This window comes from Sciurus vulgaris, assembly GCF_902686455.1.
Source record: "Sciurus vulgaris genome assembly, chromosome: 10".
Classification (NCBI taxonomy): Eukaryota; Metazoa; Chordata; class Mammalia; order Rodentia; family Sciuridae; genus Sciurus; species Sciurus vulgaris.
Window position 1 is genome coordinate 114932249 of NC_136470.1, and position 20966 is coordinate 114953214.

Genomic DNA, 20966 nt, shown 5'->3' on the forward strand with positions numbered 1-20966 from the left:
CAAATGGGGTACATCATTTTGTTTCTATGGTTGTACACGATGTAAACTCATACTATTTGTGTAATCATACATGTACATAGGGTAATGATATCTGTTTTATTCCATCATTTTTTATACCCCTCCTCCCTCTCATTTCCCGCTACATAATCTGAAGTTCCTCCAAGTTCATACATTCTTGATAGCAGTTTTCCTTTGAGGTTGTCAAATTTGACTAGAAAAACAGTGCTGTGTTTTGATTCATTAGTCATCTAGAAGCTCCCCGTCCTGTGTTCTCATGCTGGCTAACTATTATGTGTCTTTACTTCCATTTATGACATCTACCCACCATGCCCATTAATCAAGCAGTATAAGAAGGGCAAACTTCTTGTTTCAATATGCCCCACCTTCCTCCTCCTTCCTTTTCATGTTATTGATGACAATTTGACAATAACTCAATATTAATGAAAGTAAGGGAAACATCATTCATATCTTTAGGTGGGAGTATATATTAGAAGAAGGCATTTTGCCAGTATCATTTCCAATGTACTTAGCCTTTGTTTTTGTTTTAGATACTAGAGATTGAACTCAGGGGCACTATACCACTGAGCACATCCTCAGCCCTTAAAAAAATTTATAATTGTTTTATTTTTTATTTTTTGGTACTGATTGACTCCAGAGGTATTTTACCACTGAGCACATCCCCAGTCCTTTAAAATTTTTAAAAATTCTTTTTATTTTTTGTTTTTTGGTACTGATTGAATCCAGAGGTGCTTTACCACTGAGTCACATCCCAGTCCTTTTTGTTCTTTATTTTGAGACTGGGTCTTACTAAGTTGCTTAGGGCCTTACTAAGTTGCTGAGACTGGACTCAAACTTGAAATTCTCCTGCCTCAGCCTCTGTAGTAGCTGGTAGTATAGGTGTGTACCACTGTATCCAGCTGTAAATACTCTTTGAACCCAGCATTTTCACATCTAGGATTTTTATTTTCAGATTTGTTCTCAGAAGAATGTAAGAATAAGGTGAGGGAGTGCCATTGAGAGCAAAACTTGCAAGATACTTAAATACTTGAATGTGCCACACAAAGGCAGAAGCAGGTGAGGAAGTGGAGCCTCACAGGGGCTGAGGACTCCCAGTTCTAGTAAATTTATGAGGAGTAGGGCTGGGTTGGGTAACCCAGTAGTGAAGACTTGGGTTTAGTCACAGCACACACACAAAAAAACAAAGTGACAGTTATGAAGTATGGGATACCATTTGAGCTTTTAGGATGAAATAAAACGAGCTGGGTGTAGTGACACGTGTTTCTCAGCTACTCAGGAGGTTGAGGCAGGAGGATCACAAGTTCAAGGCCAACCTGGGCTACTTAGCAAAACCCTGTCTCAATATTAAAAAAAAAAAAAAAAAAGTAAAAAGGGACTGGGGATATAGCTCAGTGGTAGCGTGCCCCCAAGTTCAATTCCCAGTGCCAACACAACAAACAATCACATAATTTTTTTTTTTTTTTAAGTACTGGAAATATTTACTTTTTAAGTACTGTCCAAGGTCATCTTGAACTCGCCTCAGCCTACTGAGCAATTGGGATTATAGGCACTGGTTACCATGGCACTGGCTTTTGACTTTCTTAATGGTGTCCTTTATTGTACAGAAATTTAAAATTTGAATCCAAACTTTTTTCCCCCCCCTTTTATGTTCTTAGGGCTGTCCTTGAACTCCTAGGGTCTAACAGTCTTTTTGCCTCAGCCTCCTCAGTAATGTACTACTAAGCCTGGCTCTTTTCTGTCTCTGATTGGTTGATTTGTGATACCAGGGATTGAATTTAGGGCTGCTCTATCTCTGAGCTACATCCTCAGTCCTTTTTATTTTTTATTTTGAGACAGGGTCTTACTAAGTTGCCCAGGCTGGAGTCAAATTTTTGATCCTCAGGCTGGGGAGATAGCTCAGTTGGTAGAGTGCTTGCCTTCCATGCATAAGACCATGGGTTCGATCCCCAGCACCGCAAAAAAAAAAAAAAAAAAATTGATCCTCATGCCTCAGCCTCCTGAGGAACTGAATGTAACTGGAATTACAGGTGTGGGCCATCGTACGCCACTATGAATTACTTTGCTTAAGTCAGAGGAGAGGACAGACAATTGGTGATTATCTTTGTGAGGTGGATTGGAAGTAGGGGATCTGGTGCTGGCAAATACTGCATTCTCTCTGCCTGGATCTTTCTTTAGCTCCAGAGCCTCTCAACTTGGTGATGATCTGGTCAGGGCCGCCCCCCCCCGCAAGGAGTGAAGGCTCTTGAGAAGGGAAGATGAAACTATTTTTAATCTAAAGCAAACAATATCATGTAGTAATTTATTTCAGGCTCCAGTGTGACATTTTCTGCCATTATAATCCAGGTTACTTTTTTTTTTTTCTTCAGGTTTTATAAAGAAAAATGTAACTTTAATAAATTCAACTGGGATAGTAGTAGGTGGGGAACCAATGGTAGTCCCCATGTAAGATCTGATTCTTATCTGGGAACAAAACACTACAGAGGAGATGGACAAGGCATCTAAGAACCAATATCCTTCACCTTCCAAGGAAGAGGAGGGATATATAGTAGAGTTGACCAGAAAAAAAAAAAAAAAAAAAAAATCAAGAATCTTCCTTTTCCTGAAACTTGGCAGTTGATACATGTGTAGAAGACAGTCTGCCCTTCATCAGCTGAGCACATCTTTCTGGTCAGGTTGCTTTTAAGACAAATAAACAAAATCCTTTTATGCATATTTTGTGTTTAGAGTGTTTCCAGAGGAAAATGATTCTCCTCATAAACTTGGAGGGCTTAGGGACATGGTAGGATATATGTGTGGAATAGTGCTGTTTAAAGGTTTGGTTCTTAAAGTCCAGAATCCTAATGTACAAGCATTGGGGTGTTCAGGTAAGTGGTAGGACAAGGATTATATAGGTAGTCATGGTTTACAGAGCTCAGCTGCAGACTTTGCTTTTCTTCTGTTGGTAAATAGCTCTGTGCTGTTGGGGAGGTCCCGAGAGGGAGTTGGACCTTGCCCTGTTTCCCTCTTACGCTTATTTTTTTTTTTTTCCATTTAATGTGTGTATATTTTTATAACTTTTTAGGGGTTAAATTATATTTTTGTAACTTTTTGGGGTATAACTTCAAATTGTTAGGAAAGTTTAAATAACTCAAGGAATTCTTAAATACTCTTTATCTGGGTTCAATATTACTTTACATTTTGTTTGTCATTCTGTCTTTCCTATCTGTAATTTTTTTCCTGAACCATCTATAAGTAATTGGCAGACACCACACCTCTTTATTCTTTTATTGCTCCACCTACCGCCAGCAGTGGGGATTGAACCCAGGGCTTTGTAAGCTCTCTGTGCAAGCTCTCTACCACTGAGTCCAGCCCTCCCTTTATTCCTGGATATTCAGTTCTGTATTTCCTAAGAATGAGAACTTTGTTTTATGTAACCATGGTGTAGCTATCAAAATCAGGAGATGTAATATTGGTATAACATTATAATCTACAGTTTATATTAAGATTTCCTCATTTATTGCAGTTGCACTTCAGTAGCCCCATATGGATAGGCACAAGGCACTGATTTGTCCTTATGATGAGCTCTCATTGAGGGAAACTGCCTTGCAGTTTTCTCCACTGAAAAGTTTCTATTTTTTCCTTTTTAATTAAGTCACCTATGGGGGGAACACATGAGACTGTAAATTTTCTGTTGTCATATCACTTTGACCCTCTACTTCAGCATCTAATGATCCTTCTAATGCCATCATTAACCTTGTATTGAAATTAGTGTCATTTTACTCTAAGGAAGAATTATCTTATATTCTACCTTTTTAAATTTATTGGTTTGTGTAATGTATAATTCTTGGTGCAGTTATTATATATTCCTATCCGCATTCATTTTGATGCCTAGTGTCCCAGGTTTGGTCAGTTGGGGGAGCCCCTTGAGACTGGCTCTTATGTGTTGCTGAGGATCGAACACAGTGCCTCACATGTGTTAGGTAAGCATTCCACCACTGAGTCACAACCCCAGCCCTGGTTCTTGTGTTCTTTTGATGATCCTTATTATTTGAGCATTTCCTGGCTTTCCTTTTTTTTTGGTACTGGGGATTGAACCCAGGGGTGCTTAACCCCTGAGCCACATCCTTAACCCCTTTTTATTTTTTATTAGAGAGGGGATCTCACTGGGTTGCTAAGTGCCTTGCTAAGTTGCTGAGACTGACTTTTGAACTCATGATCCTCCTGCCTCAGCCTTCTGAGCCGCTGGGATTACATGTGTGCGCCACTGTACCCAGGACTTCCTGACTTTCTGATGTAACACGATTTTCAGACTTATTGCCCCATCCTGGTGTCTGCCCTGACCCAGGCTGGTCTTGAACTCATGGGCTCAAGTGATCCTCCCAAGTACTTGGTTTCTTTTACTTGGAGTGGCATGTGGAAACCTAGATATGGGTGCATGGTAGTTTTATTTACTGAAAAATCTTTTACAATAAATTTGATTTTTATTTTCTTTTTTCCCCTGTGGCACTGGGGATTAAAAGCAAAGAGGCTTTATTACTGAGCTACATCCCTAGCCCATTTTATTTTTTATTTTAAGAAAGAGTTTTGCTAAATTGCCAAGTCTGGCCTGGAACTTGTGATTTTCCTTCTTTAACCTCCTGAGATGCTGCATGTGCCACAACACCCAACTTAACGATAAATCTGATTTTCTATTCAGTTACTTAATCATGTCATTAGGAGTCTAGCTCAGTGGTAGAAGCTTTGCCTAATTTGTGAGGTCCTGTGTTCTTGTTCTTTCCTCTGCATGGCCAAAAAAAAAAAAAAAAAAAATCAATCATGTTGCAGTTGAATAAAGGAGTTTCTTGAGTGTCCAGTTCTTGACTTTCATTTTCAGTGGAAAAAGGAACATGTGATGGATTTTATTTTTGGTGCTGGGAATTGAACCCAGGGCTCTGCACATGTTAAGCACACACTATACCCCAGAACTATACCCCCAGTTCCAAAATAGACTTTATAAGCAAAATAATAGCAGGCCCTGCTTGTGTCAGAAAAAAAAATTATTTCTGCCTAACTGGTGGAAAATTATCAGAATCACTGAGATGATTTCTAAAGAGGAAGGGTATACTTGAATGTTGACTTCAGAAACTCTAGCTCTAAATTATGGGCTGCTTGAAGCATGGCTCTGTGAGGCAGTGCTGTTTGTGCTATAGTCAGGGCTTTGAGGTAGTGGTGCAGTATCCCTTGACGCTATGGAGCAGGTGGTTTTTAGGTCGGTGCCAATATCATAGGAATCTGTATTCTCCCTATACTGTTGTTAGATATGAATAAATAAAATCTGGCCCCTGTTTTCACTATTCTGATATTTTAAAAAATTTGTTCCAATTAGTTATATATGACAGTAGAATGCATTTTGACCCATTGTATACAAGTGTAGCACAACTTCTCATTTCTCTTGACTGTACCTGGTACAGAGTCACACCAGTTGTGTAATTATACATATTCTGAGAATTTAATGAAGAAGAAAAGCTGTTAAATAATAGAGGGCCTTATTGGGTAGGTTTCCTGAGGAAATAGTATTTAAGGAGCTGAGATCTGGAAGGAGAGAGGAATTAGGAAAAAAATAACAACAAAAAAAAAAACTTTTTTTTTTTTTTGTGGTGCTGGGGATTGAACCCAGGGCCTTATGCATGTAAGGCAGGCACTGTACCAACTGAGCTATATCCCCAGCCCCAAAACCACCTTTTTTCTTTTTTGGGCAGAACTAGGGATGGAACCCAAGGGCTCATGCATGGTAGACAAGAGCTCTGATGCTGAGCTACATCCTTAGCCCAAAAAACTTCACTTAACAGATGCTTGTGAGTACCTGATTTGTGCCAGCCAGTGAGGGTGGTACAAAGAGCCCTGCACACCCTGAGTGTGTAGGGAGCAGTTCCATCAGTGCTGTTTGAGTTGGGAATAAGAGGGATGATGTGTCTAAGGGCTCCAAGATAGAGCTGCTTACAGGTTTTGGTCTAGAGGAGAGTTTTGGTCATGAAGAGGAGGACTCTGTGTACAGATGTCACAAGGAAGCCTAGGGCTGCTCTGAGAGCTCTCAGTTAGCATTGAGTTGAACAGGTGGCTGATGTCTTTGTCTAGTTACATAGGGTCTTATGTTCTTCAAGTAGTTGAATTGGATCCCTGGGCAGCAGTTGTGAGCTCCTTGGGACCGTGGTATATCAGTTCTGGTTTGGGCAAGTTAATCTGGTGAACTGGTCTTCCACTTCTGGCTCAATCTCTTGGCATGGATTTGTTTCTTTATGTCGTAAAAGAGACATTAGCTGATCAGCAGGTTTATTGTGAGCATCCAGGGTCATGTTGCCAGCCTTGTAGTACCACAGCATCCAGAACATGATAGTCCTAATTTTGGCTGTTGAGTACAGGATAAACCATAGTCTTTGAAACAGGCAGTATTTATGGAGAGCTTAGTCTGTGTAGCCACCAGTCTGAGTGACTGTTTTGTCACTCTCAGTTCACCTGACAGTGGCCCTGTGAGGTTTGAAACAGCCTTTCACTGATGAGAAAACTGGTTAGGCAGTAGGTAGAGGCCAACTTCAGGTGCTTGAGCTCATGCCACAGTATCAGGGTGGAGCCAGGGACTGTTGCAACTGCTGCCACCCTAAGAAGAGCTGGGACCAGGAAACCAGCAAAGAGAACAACTCCAGTATCATTGGTTCCTTGTATGCCACTACTGCCTTTGAGCCCTGTTGCTTTTGATGGGAAATCTGGGAGAAATGTTCTGGACCATTTAGGATTATGGGTGTTTTAATAAAAGAGTCCTTGCCCTGGTGAGGATTATATATGTACGTTGGGCCATAAGGAATTCCTTGGATTTGTTCAGCTGCACCAGTTTTAATTCCTTCAGTGTCTGTTCACTGTGTTGTCTGGACCCCTAAATATACTTGTATACCTCCTGTTCTTTTTTTCAGTGCTATAGATTGAACCCTGGACTTTGCCCATACTAGTCAGTCACTCTACCAATGAGCTACATCCCCAGTCCTTTTTATTTTTTATTTTTATTTATTTATTTAAAATTTTTTTAAGTTGTAGATGGACACAATACCTTTATTTGTTTATTTTTATGTGGTGCTGAGGATCAAACCAAGTGCCTCACATGTGCTAGTCAAGTGCTCTACCACTGAGCCACAACCCCAGCCCCTTATTTTTTTGAGACAGGATCCTGTGCAGTTGCTGAGGCAAGCCTTGAACTTGTCTCCAGCCTCAGTATCCTGAAGCACTGGGGTTATAGGCATGCGGGTTATAAGCACACTTGACTTATTTATTTTTATTTATTATTTTTTTGGTGATACTAGGGATGAACTTGGGCGGTCTACCATTTAAGCTATATCCTCAGCCCTCTTATTTATTTGGTGACAGGATCTCTCTGAGTTCCTCAGGGTCTTGTTAAACTGCTGAGTTTGGTCTCTAACTTGTGATCTTCCTTCTTCAGCTTCGTTAGTCACTGAGATATAGGCATGTACCACCATGCCTGGCTCCCAGAAATAAACATTTTTTTATTTTGTTTTGAGATGGAATCTTGCTAAGTTACCCAGGCTGGTCTTGAACTTGCAATCCTTCTGCCTCATTATTCTGATTTTTTTTTTTTTTTTTTTTTAATACTGGGAATTGAACCCAGGGGTGCTTTGTTGCTGAGATACATCTATCTATCTGTTTATTTTTAAATATTTTTTTAGTGTAGATGGACACATACCTTTATTTTATTTATTTATTTTTATGTGGTGCTGAGAATGGAACCCACTGCCTCACATGTACCAGACAAGCACTCTACCACTGAGCCACAATCCTGGCCCCTCTATTTATTTATTTTGTATGCTTCCACCCCTGCACCCCGCCACCGGAGATTGAACTCATGGGCAGTCGACTATTGAGCCACATACATCCCCAGCCCTATCTTGTGTTTTATTTAGAGATAGGGTCTCACTGAGTGGCTTAGGGCTTCACCTTTGCTGAGGCTGGGTTTGAACCCATGATCCTCCTGCCTCATCCTTCCAAGTTGCTGGGATTACAGACGTGTACTGCTGCACATGGCTTATTTATTTATTTTTGAGACAGGGTATCATTAAATTGCTGAGGTTGGCCTCAGACTTGTGATCCTTCTGTTTCAGTCCTGATTTGCTGTGATTATAGGCATTGCCACCATGTGTGGCTAGAATAAACTTAAAAATTTTTATTTTATTATATTGTATTTTTAGTTGTAGCTGGACACAATACCTCTATTTTATTTATTTTTATGAGGCACTGAGGATCAAATGCGGTGCCTCATGCTTGCTAGGCATGTTCTCTACCACTGAGCCACAGCTCCAACCCCTAGGATAAACTTTTTAAATGCCTTGCCTGGGTGGTTCTAACGTGTGGCCAGGATTTAGAGCCACTGCTCTGGAGAGTAGCAGAACTTGTGCCTTTCATCCAATTAAGAAACTTAGGGTTGAGAGTGTAGTGTAACTTAGTGGTAGAGTACTTATCTAGCATGAGTGAGGACCTGGGTTCAATCCCCAGCAACTATCAAAAAGGAAAGAAAAACTTAGCTAGTCTCATAGAGGCAGAACTAGACATTCATAAGGTGCCATTAAACCTGCCCATTAGTTGGGAGTTCCCAGCTAACAACAGATGGCAGACAACCCTCATCTGAGGCCACCTAAAGCTCACTTCTGTGATAATTGTCTTCCTCAGATGAGTTCTTCTGCCTGACTTTGGAAAATACTAAGTCTTTTCAAAGTAGTAAAGCAAAGGGAAGGAATAAATTTTGTTATGGAGCCAATTTTCTTTTTTTGGATGGGGTACCCAGACTTGAACCCAGGGTTGCTTAACCAGTAAGCCACATCATCAGCCTTATTTCCTTTTGAGACAGGGTCTCACTAAGTTGCTTAGGGCTTTGCTATATTGCTGAAGCTGGTCTTGAACTTGGGATCCTCCCACTTTAGCCTTCTGAATTACTGGGATTACAGGCATGCACTACCATGCCCAACTATGGAGCCACATTTAAGGAAAAACATTGATTTGTATTAATTCATCGACCAAATACTTATGTAACCATCTGTTCTGTTGAAGGACTGGTTTGTTGAAGGACGGATGTTGTAGGAGTGAGTACACCAGGTTAAATGGAGCATAGTTATGTTCAGGAGAATGTGCTCATTGTTGAATGGAGACTGGGATGGAGCATGCTTAGAAGGAAAAGCATTCATGGAGTAGTGAAGGAAGGGTATTCTTTTAGGAGAAGGATAGCTTGAAGTTCAGTCCTGAGAATAAGTAGACAAACCTTAGTTCAGCAGGCTGAGTGGGCAATGATTTGATGTTCCTGCTTGTGCAGGAGTGGAGCCCAAAGCAGAGTGACCAGAAGTAAACCATGAGCCAGGAACCTGGGACAGTGCTGGCCAAGGTTTGTGGTGGGAGTGGAGAAATAACTGGTGAAAGAAGGAGCGTAGGAGGTAAGGAACCAGTACTCACTCTGACATGTCTTTGATCTATTTTTGAACTTAACTGGAAAAGTGGGTCTTGACCTTCATCATTGGGCGGTGACATCGTATCCATCTTCCAGTGTAGGCCAAGGGAAAGCAGGTATCTGCCCAGATCCTCCCCATCCTCCTCCCAGTGCTCTTGAATGGACAGACTTTCCAGGAAGTGGAAGTTCTGTTTTGAGTCTTTGGCTTACCCAGATTGGTACTGACCTTTACCTGCTTTCATCCTGGCCAGACCCTGCCGTCTAGTCCCCACTGAACCAGTTCAGATCCCAGGACCCAGGTGAAATAGACCCTGCCTCAACCCTTAAGGAGCTTTCCACCTAGACTGGTAGGGAGAACTTTTATTGAGAAACAGAAGTTCATGTAATTTTTCCTCAGACTTGATTCTCTAAGATAACTTTTTCATTTTATAGAGTTCTTCATTTGTGAAGAGATCAAAACAATAATGGAAGGGAGTTGCAGTTAAAGAGTAGATGGATAGGCTGGGCATAGTGATGCATGCCTGTAATCCAGTGGCTGAGGACGCCGAGGCAGGGGGGTTGTAAGTTCAAGGCCAGCCTCAGCAATTTAGTGAGACCTTAAGCAACTCAGTGAGACCCTGTCTCAAATTAAAAAATAAAAAGTCCTGGGGATGTGGTTCAGTGGTTAAGTGACCCTGGGTTCAATTGTTGGCAACCCTCTGCCACACACTCTTGTGCCCCTGTCCCCTCAAAAAAGTAGATGAATAGGAGTAAGGTAGGACAGTGTCTGATACTGAGTAGGTGGTCATAGTTAATTGACTAAAAATCATCAAGAGCAATTCACGGTGGCATACCCCTATAATCCCAGCAGCTTGGGAGTTGAGGCAGGAGGATTGCAAGTTTGAGGCCAGTCTCAGCAACTTAGCAAGACCCTAAGCAACTTAGTGAGACCCTTTCTCAAAATAAAAAAGGACTGGGGATATAGCTCAGTGGTAAAATGTGTCTGGGTTCAATCCTAGGTTACCTCTCCTGAAAAAAAAAGCTTTAAGAAAATGTGATCCCCCCCCCCCCCTTTTTTTTTTTTTTATATCGGGGCATGAACTCAGGGGCACTCAACCACTGAGCCACATCCCCAGCCCTACTTTATATTTTGAGACAGTGTCTCACTGAGTTGCATACTGCCTCACTTTTGCTGAGACTGGCTTTGAATTTGCCATTCTCCTGCCTCAGCTTCCTGAGCTGCTGGGATTACAGTAATGCGCCACCATGCCTGGCTGAAAATGTGATTCTTATTGCATGTTTCTTTGTTATAGCAAAGTGCTTATGATAAAAGAGGAAAAGTAATTATTGTAGAAGCAAACAGTAGGTGTTTCTTTGATATTTATTCTGTGTCTTTCATCTAAAGAGTGAAACAAATATCAAGTATCATTAATTTGTCACTTGCCAAGTTATCTCTCTATTCATGCTGTTGATTATTGTTGTATTATATTTTATTCTGCATTTGCTTAGAAAACAAGGTTCTGAGAGTAGAATTAGACTTAATGTAGGGAATAATAAAAACAAATCTAGTTGGCCAAAAATATTACTATTTCTGCTTATACTTATACCGACTGTCACTCTGTTTTCAGGAGTTCTGAATCCCTTTTAATCACTGACCCCTTGACTGTTGTATACTGAGAAGACAGCCATGGCTGAGTTTATGTTGGACAGGGACTGTAGCTTTCCTATTGAGGGATAGATGAGGTTCAAACAGGTTCACTTGCCTTCAGAATGTTTTGGAAATGATTTAATGCCAGCTGTGTCCGGACCTGCAGTAAGTGCCATGTTCCAACCATTTGTTGGTCTTGAGCCCAGTCAGTGTGCTTAGTGTTGTGGTATCACCTAGCAGGACCTGCAACGGAAATAACCAGTACAGGTGCACATGGATTCTCTCTGAGGTGCTGATGATACCTGTGCAGATGAAGGCCTTGTTACTTCTCTAGCCCTACGGTCAGTGTCCAATTGAATACTTAGGGGCTTGTAGTATAGCTCAAGGGTAGAGTACTTGCCTAGCATGTGTAAGGACTTGGGTTTGATCCCCAGCACTGGAAAAAAATAATGTAATATTTATCAACCTATAAGAACAAAAGATAACTGAAATCTGTAGATGAATTGTAAGTAATTTGAAAGTTAGATTTGCAAACTAGCTTTCTTTAAGTTAGCGTCATAGGACAGACCCCTCCCCTGCCACACACACACACACACACACACACACACACACACACACACACACACACACAAGCTGCTACACTAGTCCTTGGAGTGTGAGGGGTGGAGACTCTGGGGTCATGTGTGTGCTGGGGAACTTCCTGTTTTTTAGCTCTTCTGCATGTGACCTCTTTGCAAGTCTAGAGTGACTTTTTTGAGACGTCTTTGTGGATCAGTTTATAGAGAGAGCTTGATTTAAAAAAAATAAATTTTTGTCAAATTCTACTGGCAACTGGTGAATGTGCTATGTTTTTAGTTCCTTGTCCCAAAGAAGTCTAGGTTTTCATCTAAGTATTTGCTAGAAATGGCAGGTGATTGTCTAAGACTGGCAGAGTACTGGAGGGCTGCTCCCTCTCTTGGGAAGAGAAGCATTTCAGAGTAGCCAGTGGTTTCCTATTTTCCTCCTTCCCCTTTACTTCTGAACCAGGTGAGTAGGGTGAGTAGTAACAGTGAGGTTTGTAAGATCCTACAGAGGACTGCGGTTTTTGTAGCCATTTTCTCAGCCAGTAAAAAATGTCTCAAGCCCACCATGTCTTGTTGTCTTATGATAAATCACTTTGCAAAGATAAAGGGCTTCTCTCCAGCCCCTTTTGGTCACTGTTCTGCTTATCTCTACATCTTTTATTCCCCCCTACAAAAATGTCATCAAGGAATAAGTAGATGGAGAGACCAGAGGCCAAATCCTGTTTTATCAGATAAATTCTATACCCTCATACCAAGGAAATTCTGAGCAGGTAGGGCAGTGACTATCTCCCATAGTTCTATGAGGAGTCAGCTTGTTAAGAGGACCATGTTGTTAATAAATTGAGTCATTTTTTTTTTTTTTTTTCCCTGAGTATAAAAAAATTTTTTTTTTTTTTTGTGGTGTTGGGGATTGAACCCAGGGCCTTGTACTTGACAGGCAAGCACTCTACCAACTGAGCTATATCCCCAGCCCTAAAGAATATTTTAATAATTTAATATTGAAATTGGCTATCATACATATCCATCAATTCTTACATTTATTGCCCATATCTCAGGAGATATTCAAAGTAAGATTAATTTGATGGAGCACTTTCAGTAAATCTAGAATATCATACTTCATATCCAAATTTAGTCAGGTCCTTTAATAATATTCATTGTTTTGTAGTATGCATGAAATAAATTAGTGCAATACAACACTGAGGTATTGTTTAAGAGGTAAATACCCTATAGATTCGGATTTCTCATCCCAGTTCCTTGGCATTCAATAATATAAGTGTCTCTAGAGGCATTTTCATCTTCTGATTTCTTCACAGTAAATTTAGCCTTTGCTAGTTGTTTGGCAAAATGCATAGTAGTTTGTGTATGGAGTGTACCTGGTCCTGTTTTTATTCTGGAAACTCCACTGTCCAATGCCATGGAAATAATCAGCTGGTCTTGCAGAAACTCATCCACAGTTCCACTGTGTCTAAGGTTAGCTAACAACATTTCAGCAGCGTCAATTCCAACCTTACAGCTCGCTTCCCAAGCGATGATCCTGCAAACAGCCAGTGGATGTCTCAGCAATAATGATTATTCCATTTCCATTGCCAAGTGCTTCGTCTTTGGGTTCCTGAACAGGCTGAATGTTAACATATAGATCCCTGATCTCTTTTCTGATACATCTCACAGCTGCTGCCGCCATATCTACTTTAAATTGCTACTTTAAATGGCAAGACACCAGCAACAAAAGCTCTTCCATATATCTTAGTCACAGAACCATGATCAGTTAAATTTATTGGGTTCAACTGTGTAACTGGTGACATTCGGACAATCACTTCACTTCACCATCTTTTGGATAATAGCCCCTTATTTTAGTGTCACACTTAAATTTAAAACCAAATTTTTCAACAATTGGCTTGAAGACCATCACTGTGTAGTTGAGCCGTGGTGCCATTTCAGCATTAGTTCCACCTTTCAAACGAAGTTCTGATGGAGAAGCAGCAAACAGAACACATGGCATTGAAACCTGCATCAAGAGGCACACATTCCCTGCTGTCTTGGTATCTGCTGTGTGGATTCCACCTTTGATCTTCTCTGGTGTGAAGGTTACTTCTCTTGAGCCAGTTTCTGCCCCCTCCAGTTGCCCATCACACAAATCTCGAATCATTTCCAGTCCAGATAAATGTTGAGACCTCCAGGTCATAATACTCAGCCCCCGCCCCCCCCCCCCCATGCTGCGGCCCGCTTGGATCTTCTGCACCTGCAAGGGGAGGCCCAGGAGGCAGCTGAGGGTGGTGGAGACTCTGAGGATCTGGCCACTCTCTTCCATGATCCCACGTGGACCTCCACCCACTGCCCCACCATGGGAGGTGCCCTACTGGTAGGCGCCCTGTGGCCTGTCTCACAGTGACCACGCCTTTGTTGCAGAAAGAATAGATGCCCCGCATCTCTTTCTTAGAGTCATCTTTAGCATGAGATAAATGTAAAGAAATTCCTGGCTCCTGGTTTAGGTTTTTTTAAAATTTTTTTTAGTTGGCAATGAACCTTTATTTTATTTGTTTTTATGTGGTGCTGAGAATCGAACCCAGTGCCTCCCATGTGCTGGGCAAAGGTTCTGCCACTGAGCCCCAGCCCCAGCTACTTTTATTCTTAAGACCACAGAACTTAAGATTTAAGATTCACCAGATGGGGCTGGGGTTATATGTAGCTCAGTGGTAGAGTGCTTGCTTATTAGCACATGTGAGGCACTGGGTTTGATCCTCAGCACCACATAAAAATAAATAAATAAAGGTGTGTCCATCTACAACTTAAAACATTTTTTAAAAATACACTTGTCAAATGTGGATGATTAAAAATATTCACTAAATACACAACAAGAAGACATAAAACTAATTTTCCATTTACAAAAGAGGTTCTTTAATTAGATCCTGGTACAAATAACACTTTACATAGAAACTGAGAGAAATTCTGTAGGGTACTTATGTGCTCACATAAAAGCTAATTGAAGCCTTTGTGAGAAATGAAGATAAAGCATCTGAAGGATTAAGCTGTAGGCTGGTGGGATCTCTGTCCACTTGGACCATGGGGGTCCATCCATGCTTGACAGTGGTCCGACGGAAATTCAAGAGATCCCCCCCAAGACTATTTGGAAGAAGAAAACACCATCCATGTATCAGTAGATTTGGGTCACCACTGAAAACTGCTTTGTAGCTGTTGCTACAAAGTATTTGGGAACTTGTAAATTATAGCTGCACCCTTTTGATAAGATAAGCTGTAGGTTTGATAAGATAGCGTTATCATTCCCTTATTCCTTTTTGCCTTTAGTTTTTAATCCTTGGGTTCTTAAATACAAGAATTAATTTATAATTACTACAGAGTATAAATCCACTTTTCATCTCTGTTAAGGGAACGATCAAATATGGTAGAAAGAGAAAGTGGAGACAGTAGGAGGTGAGAGCAAAGATTTCTTCATACTAACCTAGGTATAAATCCAGTATGGCAGACAGTGGCTGGGTTGTCCTGTGGCTTTAAGGGAAGAGGAAAGCACTTGGGTGTTTTCAGTGTTATTTAGCATAGAAGTGCCTAAACTGGATATACTTTTCTGGATATGTACTGTGACCCTTAATGAACAAATCAGCATCTTTGCCAGGGAAAGCTAGCAGCATGGGAGCTGGCAGGGCCTGACCAAAGAGTCTTGCCATCACCAGTTTACTGGGAGTTGGTGCTGTTGGGTAGCTCTAAGAAAGCCTATTCTGAGGTCAGACATAGCAGACATCCTAGTTTTGCTCATCATTGATCTGGCCCACCACTTTAATACCTAGTCATAGAGTGGCCATAGCTTTCTTTACAGAGCAGGGATTTTAGGAGTCTGCAAAGTCGTCTTTTGGTTGTTTTGTTCCAGCATTTGAAAGTACACACCTAATACTACCAGAGGAGTTTCTGATTATTCAGGATTTGCAGCTGTGGCAGAATTGAAGCAGGTGAAAGGGCCAATTAGAGTCATCTGTGGAAGGGAAGGAATTCTGCTAGTAGGAAATCCTGAGCAAAGGCAATGGGTGCACTTTTTGTCTTGTCCTTTTGTTTTTAATTTTTAAATTAAAAAATACTAGGAATTTAATCCAGGGGAACTTAACTACTGAACCATATCTCTAGCCCATTTTATTTTTCATTTTTTGTTTTGAGGCAGGGTCTTGCCAAATTGCTTAGAACCTCACTAAGTTGCTTAAACTGGTCTTAAACTAGTGATCCTGTTGTCTCAGCCTCCCAAGTCGCTGGGATCACAGGTTTGTGCCACCATGCCCAGCTCCCCAGTCTTTTTTTACTTTTTTGAGACAAGGTCTTGCTAAGTTGGGAGACTGGCCTCAAACTTTTCAGTTGTGCTTCAGCCTCCTAATCAGTGGGATTGCAGTCATGTTCTACTATGCCTGTCTTGTCTTGTCCTTTTATAAACAAGGAGTGTTGATCTAGCAGTTTCTGGCAAGAAAATTTTATTAATGATCAAACTTTTAAGAATGTGGCCAAAAAAAGAATGTGACTCAAAGTAGGTCACAGCTTTAAACACTGAAAGTTGAAATATTTGTTTAAATACTCAGTATAATGATGCCTTATAGTGAACTTGCAAGAATTTACAGTCATCAGGGGCTGGAGCACTCTTGTTTGGCTCTTGAGGCATTGGGCTATGGGTCCCACTCATACATTTTAGGGCTGCTGACAGGGTCAGCCACTGCAGTTATATGGGAATGGGGCAGAGCAGGGAGCTGGGGATGACTGACACCATGCTGACATTTCATCTCATTCCTCTGCTTTGAAGTTTGATTAGGTCAGGAAGGCGAGCAGCCAGCACACTTGCCAAACAATTCATTAAAGCCAGGTTAGCATATGAGTTTACAGTTGTGGTGCTGCTATTTTTTTCTTTTGAAGTGTAATAGAAAAAAATCAGAAATCTCAGCTTTTAACTTGAAAATATGAAATCAGGTGGTCATTGCCTTTAGGCTTTTCTCTGTACTGTGCAGAAGTCTGCCAAATACCTGCTCTGTGCCAATTACCCGGTTGGGGAGGGAACAGCAGAGTAAATGCTATCAATACCTGGACAGTGGGTGGTTCTCCTTTTTTTCCTCAGGGCAGCTCTCATCTTTCACCTTTCACCTTTGACCACAACAGACATTGACGATCCTGCCTCACAGTGTAGCCGCACTTTCTTTGTCTGAGGGGATAGGATAATGAGGGGTAACTTGGTGAGTCAAAAAGTAAATTTTAGTTTCCAGTAAGTACTTACTTGGAAGATGCCTGTTTATATTAGTCTACATTTGTGGGTCACTTAATAATGGGGATTCATTCTGAGAAATGTATTAAGAGTTTTGTTATGTGACTGTCACAGAGTGTACTTATGCAAAATTAGGTGGTACAGCCTATTGCATTTCTAGATTATCTGATATAGCTTATTGGTGTTAGACTACAGACTTGTATAGCATGTCACTGCACCAAATAATATAGGCTGTTGTAGCACAGTTATGTGTGTTTGATCATATAAAAGGTACAATAGAAATACTACATGAAATATTAAAAGAGGAGCCAGGTGTGTTAGTGTATGCCTATAATCCCAGTGACTTGGGAGGCTGAAACAGAGAATTGCAAGTTTGATGTCAGCCTCAACAACTTAGTGAGACTCTGTCTCAAAATAAAAAAGAACCGAGGATGTAGTTCAGTGATAGAACACCCCTGGGTTCAGTCCTCAATACTGCAATCAGTGAATCTATCAGTCAAGAAGGGATACCTGTGTAAGGCACTTAGCATGATTGGAACTTGCAGTACTGGAAGTTGTTATGAGTGAGTCAGTGAATACGAAGGCCTAGGACTTTATACTACTTCAGACTTTGTAACACTGTGTGCTTCAGCTACCTTAAATTTATAAATTTAAAAATTCTTCAGCAGTAACCTTAGCTTACTGCAACTTTTTTACTTTATAAACTTTAAAATTAAAAACAACTTTTCACTCTTTTAATAACACAAATGTGTTGTACGGCTAGTCAAAAAATATTTTCTTTATATTCTCATTCTATGATTTTTTTCTTTTTAAACTTCGTTTTTAAACTTTTTTGTTATTGTTAAAAACACATTAGCCTATGCCTATACAGGCTTAGAATCATCATCGTTACTGTCTCTCACCCCCACATCTTGTCCCACTGGGAGGTCTTCAGGGGCAATATACTTAGGGATCTTTCATCTCCTATTGTAGTAGTGTCTTCTTCTGGAATACCTTCTGTGCTTTTTTGTTGTTTTTGCTGTGCTGAGGATCAAACCCATGACTTTGTGCATGCCAGGCAAATGCTGTACCCAGCCCCAGAATACTTTCTGAAAGGACTTGCCCAGGACTGTTTGACAGTTAACTTTTTGTTGTTGTTGTTTTTGGCAGTGCTGGGAATTGCATTCAGCCTCACATGGTAAGCAAGTGATAGAGCAAGTGCTCTGCCACTGAACCACATCCTCAGTCTTATGCTATACTTTCATGCAACTGGCAGTGAGTCAGTATTACCACAAACATATGAGAAATGTATTGTGCTATGACCAGGTGATAGGAATCAGCTCCATGGCACTCTTGCAGGGCTACTATCATAGAGGCTGTTTAGAACATCGTTATGTGGTGATTGACTGTACTTAATTTATTACCATTTCTGTTTTGTGATTTGGTAATGTATGGAAATTTTTTTTTCCTTAAGGTACTGGGGATTGATCCAAGGGATCTTTACTATTGAGCTACATTCCCAGCTCTTTTTTTTTTTATTATTATTATTTTTATTTTGAGATAAAATGTCTTGCTACATTGCCCATGCTGGCCTCAAACATATGTGATCCTCCTGCCTCAGCTTCCTGAGTCATTGGGATTGCAGGCTTTTGCCTCTACACTCAGTTTGTATATGTAATTTTTTTTTTTTTTTTTTAATACTGGGTATTGAATCCAGAGGTGCTCTACCACTGAGCTATTCTCTAGCCCTTTCCATTTTTTGCTTTGAGTTAAAGTCTCACTAGATTGCTGAGGCTGACTTTGAACTTTGATACTCCTGCCTCAGCCTCTTGAGTTGCTGGGATTAGAGACCTGCTTTGTCACTCCTGGCTAATGTATGTAAATCTTAATTGAACATTTTTGTATGAAATTTGGAAAGACTATGAATAGCAAATGAAATCTCATACCTAGTACAGGGTAGGTAGTCAGTAAGTATGTGCTGAAATATTAATTGTTGGACTGTCTTAACAATTGTAGTTTGCTTTAGTTGGGTTTTTGGATACCACACAAGTGATAATTCATCCACTTGGATTCTGCTGAGGCAGGCCATCTACCCCTCACACTTGTTCCTCCACCTTGATCCCACCTCCCACTCTTGCTCCTGCATACAAATAGATGGTTAGGATGGGTCCGTTGGGCTCAGTTTAATCTTTTCCAGTCTCAGTGACCTTCTTGGGCTCTGGCAGTTAAAAGACTGGGCTGTGTCATCATGGGGACATATTCCCAAAGTCCCCTGAAGTGTTTTTTTCCTAAAGTCTGATTGATGTGATTCTGAGTAGTGTTCATTTGTTCCTTTCTTCTTTTTATGTGACTGGGCATTGAACCCAAGGCCTTGCACGTGCTAGGCAAGTGGTCTACCACTGAGTCACCCCTCAAGCCTGAGTAATGGTTTCTTTTCTTTCTTTTTTCCTTTTTTGAAACTGGGGATTGAACCCAGGGGTGCTTTACCACTTAGTTACATCTCCAGACCTTTCTAAATTTTTTTTTTTGCAACAGGGTTTTACTAAGTTGCTTAGGGCCTCATTAAGTTGCTGAGACTGGCCTTGAACTTGAAATCCTCCTGCTTCAGCCTCCTGAATTGCTTGGGTTATAAGCATACACCACCACACCCGGCTTGAGTAATGTTTTCTAAAATATTTATTACTTACTATGGTAAAGTATATAAAACATAAAATACACCATCTTAATCATTTAAAAACATTGTTGTGTGTGTGTTTCAGTGCCGGGGATTGAACCCAGGGCTTTGTGTATGCTAATAAGCATGCTCTACATTGAGCCACATCCTTAACATAAAACAAAATTTAATTGTAAAGAAAAGTGGGTAGGGCCTGAGACTGTAGCTTAGTGGCAGAGTGCTTGTGTAGCATATGTGAGGGATTAGGTTCAATCTTTAGCACCACATAAAAATAAACAAATAAAATAAAGGCATTTTGTCCATCTACAACTACAAAAAAAAAAATTAAAAAAGAAAAGCGGGTAGAGGAGAGGTACGTACTTAGAGTATGTGATCAAATTATATGCATGTGCAGATACAGCACAATGAATCTCATTATTTATAATTAAATGCATCAATATATTTTTAAAAACTCAAAAAAATTACCGTCTGAACAGTTTAAGTATACTATTCATAGTGAGTAATGTTTAACTGCAGCATCTGGAGTTCAGTGGAATGTAGAGGAGTTGTGTTTCAGTGAGCCCCATGACAAAACGTTAAAAATCTACAGATCTACTTATTAAAACTGTGGTCCAGTGGGGAACACCTGTTTAGTCCTGGACTTTGAACTATTTCTTCCTTCCCTTTCTCTAAAACCATATTTGCATCTGGGTGAATTTATACCCAGGTGTTAAAGCTTTGCTTCTTCCTTCCTGCTTTTACTGGAAAAAATCAAACTACTGTCAGCAGAAATCACTGCCTTTTGTGGATCCTTCCTTTTGGTATCTGTGATAAGTGAGAATTTGCACAAATTTTCCAAGTGAGAGAAGTGTTCGAAGTTAGCTCTTCTGTTTGATGGATTGTTACGTGGTGCTTGCTTTTCAGAGTTGATAGTTTTCTCTCCCACACCTTTTTTTGGTATCAGGGATTGAACCTAAGGGTGCTCAACCACTGAGTCACATTCCCAGTTTTTATTTTGAGACAGGGTTTCACTAAGTTGCTGAGGCTGACTTTTTTTAAAAAATATTTTTTTGGTGATGACGGATCTTTATTTATATGTAGTGTTAGGCAAGTACTCTATTATTGAGCTACGGCTCTAGCCCCTGAGGCTGGCTTTGGAGTTACAATCCTCCTGCTTCAGCCTTCTGAGTCACTGGAATTATAGGCATGCACCACAGGGGTGGGCTTTCTCACTTTTTTTTTTTTTTTTTTTTTTTTTTAACCTTAGAATCAGATCTCTTGCTGTATATGTGACCTTGGCTCCCTTTGGTTGGTCCTCCAGATCCCTGATGGCTACAACCACTGTTGTGTGGTGTTTTTTTTTTTTTTTTTTTTCTTTTTGGCAGTGCTGGGGATTGAACCCAGGGCCTTGTGCTTGTGAGGCAGGCATT

General features: G+C 40.6%; 1 protein-coding gene and 1 pseudogene across 10 annotated transcripts in view; one reads left to right on the top strand and one right to left on the bottom strand.

Annotated features, from left to right (window-relative positions):
• The window catches only part of DAG1 (dystroglycan 1), a 67910-nt gene that overhangs the window by 17865 nt on the left and 29079 nt on the right, over positions 1-20966 (top strand). The window contains exon 2 of one of the 9 annotated variants that reach the window (XM_079155484.1): positions 9341-9458. The exons of the other annotated variants lie outside the window; for them this stretch is intronic. The gene's annotated coding sequence lies outside the window, so the exon portion shown is untranslated. The remainder of the gene's footprint in view (positions 1-9340; positions 9459-20966) is intronic. 9 annotated transcript variants of the gene reach the window in all.
• Positions 10557-14938, bottom strand: LOC306670707 (RNA 3'-terminal phosphate cyclase-like; annotated as a pseudogene). The gene has a single exon. The product of its transcript is annotated as an RNA 3'-terminal phosphate cyclase-like (transcript).